The following is a 10,474-nucleotide window of genomic DNA, read 5'->3' on the forward strand; positions in this document are numbered from 1 at the left end:
CCCTCGTGTAGCTTTGCGCGAAATCCATAACAAACAAACAAACTTTACACTTGTAGTTTATACTTCCAATAACTCATTACTTTGAACAGTTCAAGAATTGGTTATTTTTTTCTTTTTGTAATTATGATTTGTCTAGAATCTTGCATTGCCTAAACTAAGCACTTTTCCTGAGACTGTACACAGCGACTGCTAATTATGACGTTTATCATCAAATAATAACTTATATTAATCATGACGTTTATTATTAAATAATAACGTATTTATCAACACCAACAGACAAATACAGAAATATTGAAATTAATTCTAGTAGACTGAACAAACTTCGTTATATTTGATTACAAACTTACAATCCTCCATGAACCTAGCCTTTCTATATTCTAACGCTCACTACATAAACAATTTAAATATATACATAAAAGGAAACTAGCCTAATAATACTAAAGTCTCCACCATAGAAATATATTTAACTAGACTTATAGTACGTCACCTTAAGAATAAAAAAATAAACTGTTTCTTTCGCATAGTTAATGTTAATAGGTTACCTAAAATACTATGTTGTTATTGAAGCTTATAGTGAACTTCATATATAAATGTTTTAACATGAAAGTAAAAATATATGGTCTTCGTTCAGTACTAAACGTTTAAAAATTGTATGATGATTTATATATATATTACTAAAACAGGTTTCCTTCAAGTTGAAGTAAATGAACCACTAACACAGCTGACAATTCTAACAAAACCCGATATTTGTTGAGATTCTGAAACAGATGGAATACAACAGTAAGACTGCTGGCAGCATTACCATCAGTTTATTGTGGTTGAATCTAACTGGTTTTGTACCATCGTCTGTTAGGTCTTTTCTTCAGTATTGGAGCTTATACGCCCTGCTCCCAGTGGCACAGCGGTATGTCTGCGGAGTTACAATGCTAGAAAACGAGTTTCGAGACCCGTGGTGGGCAGAACACAGATAGCAAACAAAATCATAAGCCCTAGTGGTCAAAACGAATATTAAAACGATCTACATTCACACTAGGATACTTCACAAGGTAATATATAGATATGTACTACTGTCAGATTTTAAAAATTATATATATATATAAGTTCTTCTTTTTGCCAATTGTCGAAATAAATGGCTTTTACTTATATTTCTTAATATTATAAATATATACTATGTTGTTGTTAGGCTTAGGATTCTTCTACAGTAGGTGTCTGTGACTTGTTAGCTATAAATTCAACGATGAATAAACAGCACACACTTTACTTTTTTTCAAATAATATATATATATATATTCGGAACAAGTTAAACCTATGTACAACAAAGTCTTCACACTATAGAGATTACATGCGTATCATAAGCACTATTTATATATAGTTCTCTATTTATCAAAAGTCTACTTAGGCCTATTCAATTACTTTAGAATTTCAGTTGACAAGTCGAACTATCTTCTCTATATTACTATCGTACTAGTATTTTGTGTGTGATTCACTTACAGTTATAGCGCAAGTTACCGTAATTCGTTTGGTCTTCTTTCTTCTGAAGATCCTCTGTTTCTTTTGTCAAAGTGTACCCAGGCTGATTCAATTACTTTAGGACCACTCTTTGACGGAATAAAATTATCCTTCTTATTTTTTTTATACTGTTAGTTTCACTCTAACATATTAAATGTTAGGCCTATCACCTGTGCGGTACTTAATTTCACACAACTATATTCACTTTTGCTATTATCTGTCTACTGCTTCCCGCTAGTCTCACGCTATTTATATTTTTATTACATAATCGTCTGGCCACTTTCTACATTCTCGATACCAAAATCTTCTACAATCGTCTGCTTTTAACTCTTATTATAACAAAACTTAAAAATAATAAAACTATTCACTCACAAATATAAATTAATCACTAATATTTAAACCAAACAGTCTTTTATATCATGACAACTACAATCCACGACTCCCTTCAGGATAGATATATATAATAAAGTTTCAAGAGAAATTTTTGAAATTTTATTGTGTGTGTATATAACCAAAATACATACAAGCCTCCAGCTGTGGATACAAATAACAAAAACACCACAATCCTTGAACTGTTCTGTTTTACTTTCACTTCTTTATTGTTTTCTTCTACTGGTTTCGTGACTCTGAAGTCACGAAACCAGTAGAAAAAATAATAATATATAAGATGAATTAAAACAGAAGAGTTCAAGGATTGTAGTTGGAATACCCGTCCCCTGGACGGAAGCTATGTAAGTTCATGATTAATGAAAGGTTATCTTAGGACATGAAAAATTGCTCCCTTATATGTATTTGTACAAAATCGCAAATTGCAAAATGCAAAGCTGAAAATTCATATGTATTTCCCCATGGACCCAACAAACCTTCATGCCAAATTTGGAGAAGATCTATCAACAGGAGGCGAAGTAAGGGTAAAAAACTCTCATGAAACAGCAAAATGCAAAACTGAAAACGTGTATGTACTTCCCCATGGACCTAATAAACCTCCACACCCTGCGAAGTAATTACATGGACATACAACAGACAGTACTATTATATTTATATAGATAACTTCCAAACACAAAGTTGAAGAGTTTTATATATAATGCATTATTTTATGAGTTTTCAAATAATTGAATTGATTGAAAAGTCTTAACAAACATCAACTACCATAATTCGTAACCATATCTAGACAGTTGTAACCTATAATAAGTAACGTGGCGGTGTAAGAGGTAGGGGCCATCTTGATTTACATAGTTTTGATGTTACATATCAATTGAAAAACAGTTTACAACAGCATACATTTCATATTAAAAGAAAACTCAGTAGCCTTAAATTCTCTGTTTACCTTCCTGACATAACATTTAGACGTTGTAAGATAACGCTGAGTGTGTTACGATACCATAATGTTTACATTCTTTTTGTGTTTTACGGATTATATACAATGCCAATGTTCCTTGGTTATGGTATTGGGATAGAATTTGTGCCCTGTGTATATTACTGCACTTTAGCCTACTCATTTTATGTTTAATCTACTAGATCAGGAATTACAAACTTTGAATGTGGAAATGTCAGACTTCTGCGTGTTTCTCCCCATATATATACCTTGTGAATTCATGCTTGGTATTCTAAAGTAGGATTACATATTTTATTAACTTCTGCATTCCTTTCTGATCTCATAACTTAAAAATTACTGCCTGTATATGATATCGAAGTACTGAGTCTAAATTATTTGCTTGGTCTCCAAGCATAACTTTTCCCCATGTGGTTATTAGTTGTTTTTTTAATGTCTCCTAACGTAAAAATTTTCATTTTATGTTACATTTTATAGCCTCATGACATTCATACTTAAACGATAATGGTTTTAATATTTTTCTGATGATTGGTATGAATATCTTCGACAGCTCCTCTTCAAGATAAATAAGCTTTAAAATAACTTCTATGATATGACGGGTATAACTTAGACAATCAGATGTTCTCTGCTAGGAAGAAATGCAAAATAAATCTCGATTGTATGTAACATTTATTTAGAACTAGCACTAATCATTATTTTTATGAGAGTACAAGTAATGATGTTCCAATAGAACTATTTTACATCGCAGTTGTTTTCTAAATAAATTGCTATATATATATATATCCTAAAATATGCCACTAATCATAATGCTATGATTCCGCTTGTCAGTACGCATTATAAGCATGCGCAGTAAGAACTTTACCCAAGAAATACCGCGCAGGCGCATTAGGAACTTGACAACAACCAGCCAAGCTTCGGCAGAGAGCTGAAAAACACAGTGAACATTTCAATACAACTGCTCTATGAATAAACAAATAACAACAACAAAAGACGGGTGTAAATATAATTTACTAATAATTTTGTACAACAACATTAAAAGCTTAAAGTTTTCAAAAACGTCGGACGTTAGGTCATAGAATGACATCATAAGTTTATTTATTGATAATATTAAGTACAGTAAAGTTTAGTCCCGACTAAACTAAATTAAAAAACGTACACAGGTTACAGTGTTAATTTATCGCTTTATCGAACTTAGGACTAGCATTAGTTAATGTTTTATAAAGTATGGCTTATATACAAGTGGACTTACACATTTCGGTGTCTACGACTACAATTCGTTTGTATTATTCTGGAAATCTTGTGTTTAAAGAAGTACTGTTGCGATATAGATACTAATTTGACCGCAAATGTTTTATGGGTCTCAACTAGTAATGATAACAATGGCCTGGTAGTTAGGACGCTCGCCTCGCAATCTAAGGGTCGCGAGTTTGCATCCCCGTCACCAATCGTGCTCGATCTCTCAGCGTAGGGACGTTATAATGTGACGGCTAATCCCACTATTCGTTGGTAGCCCAAGAGTTGACGATGGATGGAGTTGACTAACTGCCTTCTTTCTAGTCTATCACTGCTAAATTAGGGACAGTTAGAACAGATAGCTCTCGAGTAGCTTTGTGCGAAATGCAAAACAAACCAAACTTACTTACACCTGTAATGTTTCCAGTAAACTTTAAACACAGAATATCTTTCTCTCACAATCAGAGACGCCTCGATGGCAGGGATCGAACACATGAACATGGATGTTATCCAATTTTGATGCAACTTATATAGGATGTAACATACGATGAGATATGACGATTACGTTTATAATTTTCAAATCAGACAAACATTGATCGAGTTATGACTGTCCACATCATCAAGAAATCCCATAGTTAATGGCATCACTTCTTGAGAAATTCTAGATCTTATGATCTGGTGGTCGGCTACTGCTACTATTATCACTGTTGAAGACCTTGTTCTAGATCTTATGATCTGGTGGTCGGCTACTGCTACTATTATCACTGTCCTTTTCAGTACCAAATCTATTTTCGAGTGCTTCCAGAGCATCATTGGGCTTGATAGATGGATTTGTCTCAACAAGGGTTGTCAAAAAGTCCATCATAATCACATCCACAGTGACTGCACAGGAACATCTCGGAATCTTGCACACGCAAGTAATCAAGAGAATAATGGCGATCGATGATAATAGGATAATAGCAAAGTTTTATTCACGGTCAGTTAGGCTTGAAGTTACCTGCTGAAGACTTATTTGGCTCTGGTCTGAAAAAAATTCAACAACGGACAAAGAAGAAGAGTCACGTATCAGATCCGTCGGTTACATAATAAGAAGTACTGTCATTAACTATGGGCAAGGTCTTCAACAGTGATAATAGTAGCAGTAGCCGACCATTAGATCATAAGATCTAGAACAAGGTCTTCAACAGTGATAATGGATTGCATATTTGGATACAGCAAATTCAGGACATTCCAAAGGTTTATGTAACACCCCCAAGGAACAATTATAGGAATATATTGTTCTTTGCCCTGCCACTCAAAACCACTATTTCGCCTCTGGTTGAGAGAAAGATCTTGTGTTCAAGTAAAAGTTAGAAATATTTTATATACATTCATCGAACCTAATATGTCTACTGCAACTTTTTATGTCAGAAACTAGAGAAAAAAATCCGAATAAAATACGCTCATCTTTAGCGTCTCTAATAAGTTTTTTAATAAAAAAAAGAAAGAAAAACTTCCTTACATACTCTGTGAGCCTCGATATCTTCTCCAAAGACGTTTAGATAAGTCAGCATAGTTGTAATGCATCCAATAAAGTTTTAGATCCGAAGTTAGATCAATTCCTTATACTGTCAGCACATCTTATTAGCTTTAAAGGGTGAAATTAGAACAATTCCTTACACAATCGGTACGCCTGAGTTTTTATCAAAAATATTTTAACTCAGAAGCTAAAAAAGGTTCCTTATACAATCGTAGTTGTTGTTTTCATGCAAAGCTATATAAGAGGCTATGTGCACATTGTCCACCACGGGTAATCGAACTCAAGATTTTAGCGTTGTAATTCCGTAAATTCACCGCTGACCCACTGAGGGACCCTTCAACTTTTATGTAAAAAAACAAGCAAAAAACCTATTTACGTTTAACATACTCGTAGTTTATCTAATAAAATCCCCAAAGCTAGAAAAACTTCTTACACGGTCAGCGCATCTGTAATGAATCTTATAAAATGTTATATAAGAAACTAAAAATCATTTTATACAGTTAGCGCACTTGTGTTTCCAACAACTTTTAAGTCTGAAGCTAGAAAAAATTCATTATGCAGTCGGCGCTCACGTGTTGTCTCCAGTAATATTCCGGGCAAAAAGACAGGTAACATCCTCGTACAGACATCTCAGTTATAGTGCTACCAACAAATTTTATGTCAGAACCTAGAAACATATCTTAGTGGTCGGCGTACGTGAAGTTTTTTAAGTCAGAAGTCGGGAATCTAACATAGGGAAAAGACCAGTGGCCGTGCTGCTAATAGCAAATGTTTTTCTTTAAGATTGCTTGCTATTTTAATGTTTGTTTAACTTGAATATATTTCTCTTGTACACATATAAAGTTGTACATATTTATCTATTTTGTTTAATTGCTAGCAGGGAGTCAGTTATAGACTCCTTAATTGCCAGCTTTCTATAGGTTAGGAAAGGTCATTTATAAACCAAGTCAAGGATAAGTTATTGCTTTAAACTAAGAAAATGCTGTAATATTAACCAGTACTCTTCAGCCTCGATTAATCAGTCCTCTCATGCAGGCCCACATAACTGACCTAAGCTCAATCATATATTTGAAAGCAAATGACTTTACAGATAAAAACATGTAATAGTAAACGTATTTGTAAACATTTCTATTAATGATTACGTGTGTAGTTTATATTAAAATAAATGGGGTCTAGTCAACTAGATCTTGTCGTCTAGTGTTTTCCACACTTAAAATCAGTAAAGATGTCGTTAGATTTAATAATGTTTATATATATATATACACACATGTAACCGTATCAACTTGTAAAAGGTATATCTAGATCATCGAGGCAAAATATAGGCCTAATAGATCCCATATGTAAAACTGACATTTAAGTCTAAACTAATGCTGGGCCCCAGAAGAAACGTATTACAAAACATTACATCTCGAGTAAGTTTAAATCATAGCGATTAGGGCAACATGAATCCTCTCAAGGGATGTACTTAACTGAAAGCTTAAGATTACTTTCTATTTCGAGCCATAATTATCAACTCCAAGCCTAGATCTAATATTAATTTGATTAAAACCCAAGCAATTTCAGTACAGTCGTCATACACAGAAACTTTTTACTCATAATATAAATTTTATGGCAAGATGTACTATCAGTATAGTTTGACATCCGTACATTTCATGTTATATCTCCAGAAGATCTAAAATATATTGTTTCCTCTTTTCACTGGCATTTTACTAAAATCCCGATGCCATTTTTATAGAGATTGTTTTAAAGATGGTTCTAGTACTTTGAATTATGGTCTACAATTCTTGCAATTTGAGTAGAAAACGTCCGCTAGGTGGCGTCATTTAAAATGGTTGCCATATGTAACTACAGACTTAATGTTTTCCTCTTATATGGCATTTCTGACGATACTGAATATTTTCAGTACGCTTATAAATTTTATCTCAACATCAGACAGTCCTCAAATTTGCTATTAGGTCAAAAGTTAAACCATTTAAGTCAAACTAGCATCCAACATGTGCTGTATAATGTTTTGCTTTAACTTGCGTGACAACATCATCAAAATACGATTTGTAACTGTCTTCTTTTTTTTCTGTAAAATGACAAGCTAGAAAACCAAGAAATGAATCCAGTGTCGAAACTATTACTCAAAATGCAACCTAAGTAATTGTGGACAAAACAAAATTTTCTATTGGTGTCGGCTCAACTTGCCACGAGGGCTATTATGATCTAAAAGAGGAGAAACGGTCAAAGGGCATAGCAGGACTTAAAGTGTTTGGCTGAGAAATGGAAAGAATTGGACAAGTAATGATGGATCTTTGAGAAGTTGTTTGAAGTAGTGGACCCAGTGGATATTTTCTTCACAAGATCTGTAAAATTAACTTTGGAAATTCAAGAGCATTTGGACAAGCCTTAGTTCTTAAAAAAGCAGTTGGATAGTAACAGCAGAGTCAAGTAGAAATGAATGATGCAGCTAACGTTCATTTACCACAGCCTTCTGGAGGATCTAGATGTTCTCAAGGTTTGTTGAACGACAAATATTTATGCATATTTTACATGAAACCTGAAGATGGTAAATATCCAAATATGAAAACTCTAAGTTGTTTCTTATAGAGTTACAAGAAAGTATGAACGAAGTTAATGTCTTCAACGGTCCTATCAGGTTTTTATCTATGTGTGGGCGGGATTCTTTACAGTAGGTGTCTATGACTTGTTAGCGATAAATTTTAGCAATAAACAAACAGCACACAGTCCACTTGTTTTACTAAAACAAGTCAAACGTATATACAAATGTGTGTTACACTGTTGGTTATCACAGTTGTATCCAGAACTTTAAATGTCTCTTTTTCATCAAATTCCACATAAGCTGGTTCAGTTATCTTACAACCCAGTTTGACAACACAAATTACTATTCCTGCTCTTTTATTATAATACAGTTTGTGGTAGTTTCACTTTAAAATCACTACTTTAACTGTTGGTTGCCACAGCTGTATCCAGAACTTTAAATAATTGCCTCTTTTTTTTTTCCGTCAAAGTCCACACAGAATGGTTCAACTACTTTAGAACACAATTGACAAGACGAGTTATTCTTCTCTACTCTGTTATTACAATACAATTGGTGATAATTTCACTTTAAAAATCGCCACTATACACTTTTATGACTAAGCTCATAGTCAAGCAGTCTAGATTTATCTATCTATTAGGGCTAAAAGTAGTTAATTAAACTGTAATTAGCCTATTCTATTGAGCAACAAATTTCAGCCCTTGGCTTCTGCAGACGAGGAACTATTGGAGGGAAGGAAAACAAAAGGGTCAGAGAAGGATGTGGATGATAAGGAGGTTATAGTTATAGGCGATTCATTGACAATGCATGTGGATAGGATAGTCTGTGGGGTAAATAGGGAGAAAATAATCAGATTACACTACCCAGGGGCACAGGTGGAGGATATAACTGACAGAATAGGAAATATAATAAAGGGGGCTAGCAGAAATGCGGTAGTTCAGAAGAGCTAATTTATAAGTACAAGAGGTTGATAAAGGCATTTAAAGAGAAAGGTCAGTAATTTAGTCTGAGGTGTGTACAGCTGCAGTTCTACTGGTTTGTTATGTGCTAAATATTATCTCGATCACTCATTGATAAAGTTAGTTATTTAGTTCGCTGTCAGTGTTTGTGTGTGTAAAGTTATTCTTAAATTTGACTTCTGATGAAATTAGTGACTGATAAATGAGGTAATTAAATATTTCTGATACGTACCTACGGTAAGCTTATGGCAGACGACTATTATTCACATAAGTATAATCATTAATATGTTACTTTTTATTACTAGATTCTAACTACTAATTAGTTTATATCATATATTTCGGGGTGTTCATCTGCTTTTCTCTTTCAGGATTTCCTAAGAAGAACTGTGTGTGATTGTAGTGGCCAGTATTCTATCTTGGTTCTCCTTGATATAGTATGGTGTGCTATCCACATATCTTGGGTTTCTACCTTTAGGACTTGATTCGTCTAACTTATTTAAATAGTTTCAAGAGGGGTAGCCAGGTTTTCTTACTTGTTATGCTATGTTGACTGAGTGTGTTATCGGTTCGGTGATTGTAGAAGACTTCTTTTACATTTCTTTTTCTCGTTTACTGTGGTACCTGAGTTTAGTATCTTTACTGTTGTATTTACTGTAGAAGGAGGTGCAGCAGCAGACAAGTGTAAGCAGCATAACCACAAAGAAAGGGAAAGAGAAAGAACGTGTAGGCAGGGAGACTAGTGGTGAGGAGAAAGAGTTACTAGCTGAACATCAACATCTGCCCAGCACAGAAACATTTGAGGTAAAACCCATAGAGTTAGAAGGGTCGGAAAGAGATGATCTTGAAAATACCCCACATCAGCCAAATTCAAGGTTAATTATTGACCAAAAGTTGACAACTATGACTCTCCATTATCAGGAGAAATGGTTCAAAGATTTTTCCTGGCTTCATTACAGCCCTTGTTTGAAATGGGTTTTATGGTTTCATCGCACAAGAGCTTTCAGAGGCAAAAGGTCCACACTCGCCAAAAATACAGACCCTGCTTTTGTATCCTCCGGATTCAGAAATTAGAAAAAGCCTTAGATAGTTTTGCAAAGTCATATTCAGAAGACCAGTAGACACCCACTTCTCTAGTGCTTTGGTGTCACAACAGCAGAAGACAAAATCTTGCCTGTTGAAGGTTGTAAGCATAGTGTAATTTCTGGCACAGCAAGATTAGCTTTTAGAGGTCATGAAGAAAAGGAAGGGAACCTAAGCCAGCTGCTGTACTTGAGAACAGAGGTTGATCCCAAACGTTGTATATGGCAGAATTATACCTGTCTTAAAATTCACTAAGCAAAACAAAACAAGTCAGATCTCTGCCACTGCTGTACTATTCA

Source organism: Limulus polyphemus, unplaced genomic scaffold, assembly GCF_000517525.1.
Source record: "Limulus polyphemus unplaced genomic scaffold, Limulus_polyphemus-2.1.2 Scaffold2184, whole genome shotgun sequence".
Classification (NCBI taxonomy): domain Eukaryota; kingdom Metazoa; phylum Arthropoda; class Merostomata; order Xiphosura; family Limulidae; genus Limulus; species Limulus polyphemus.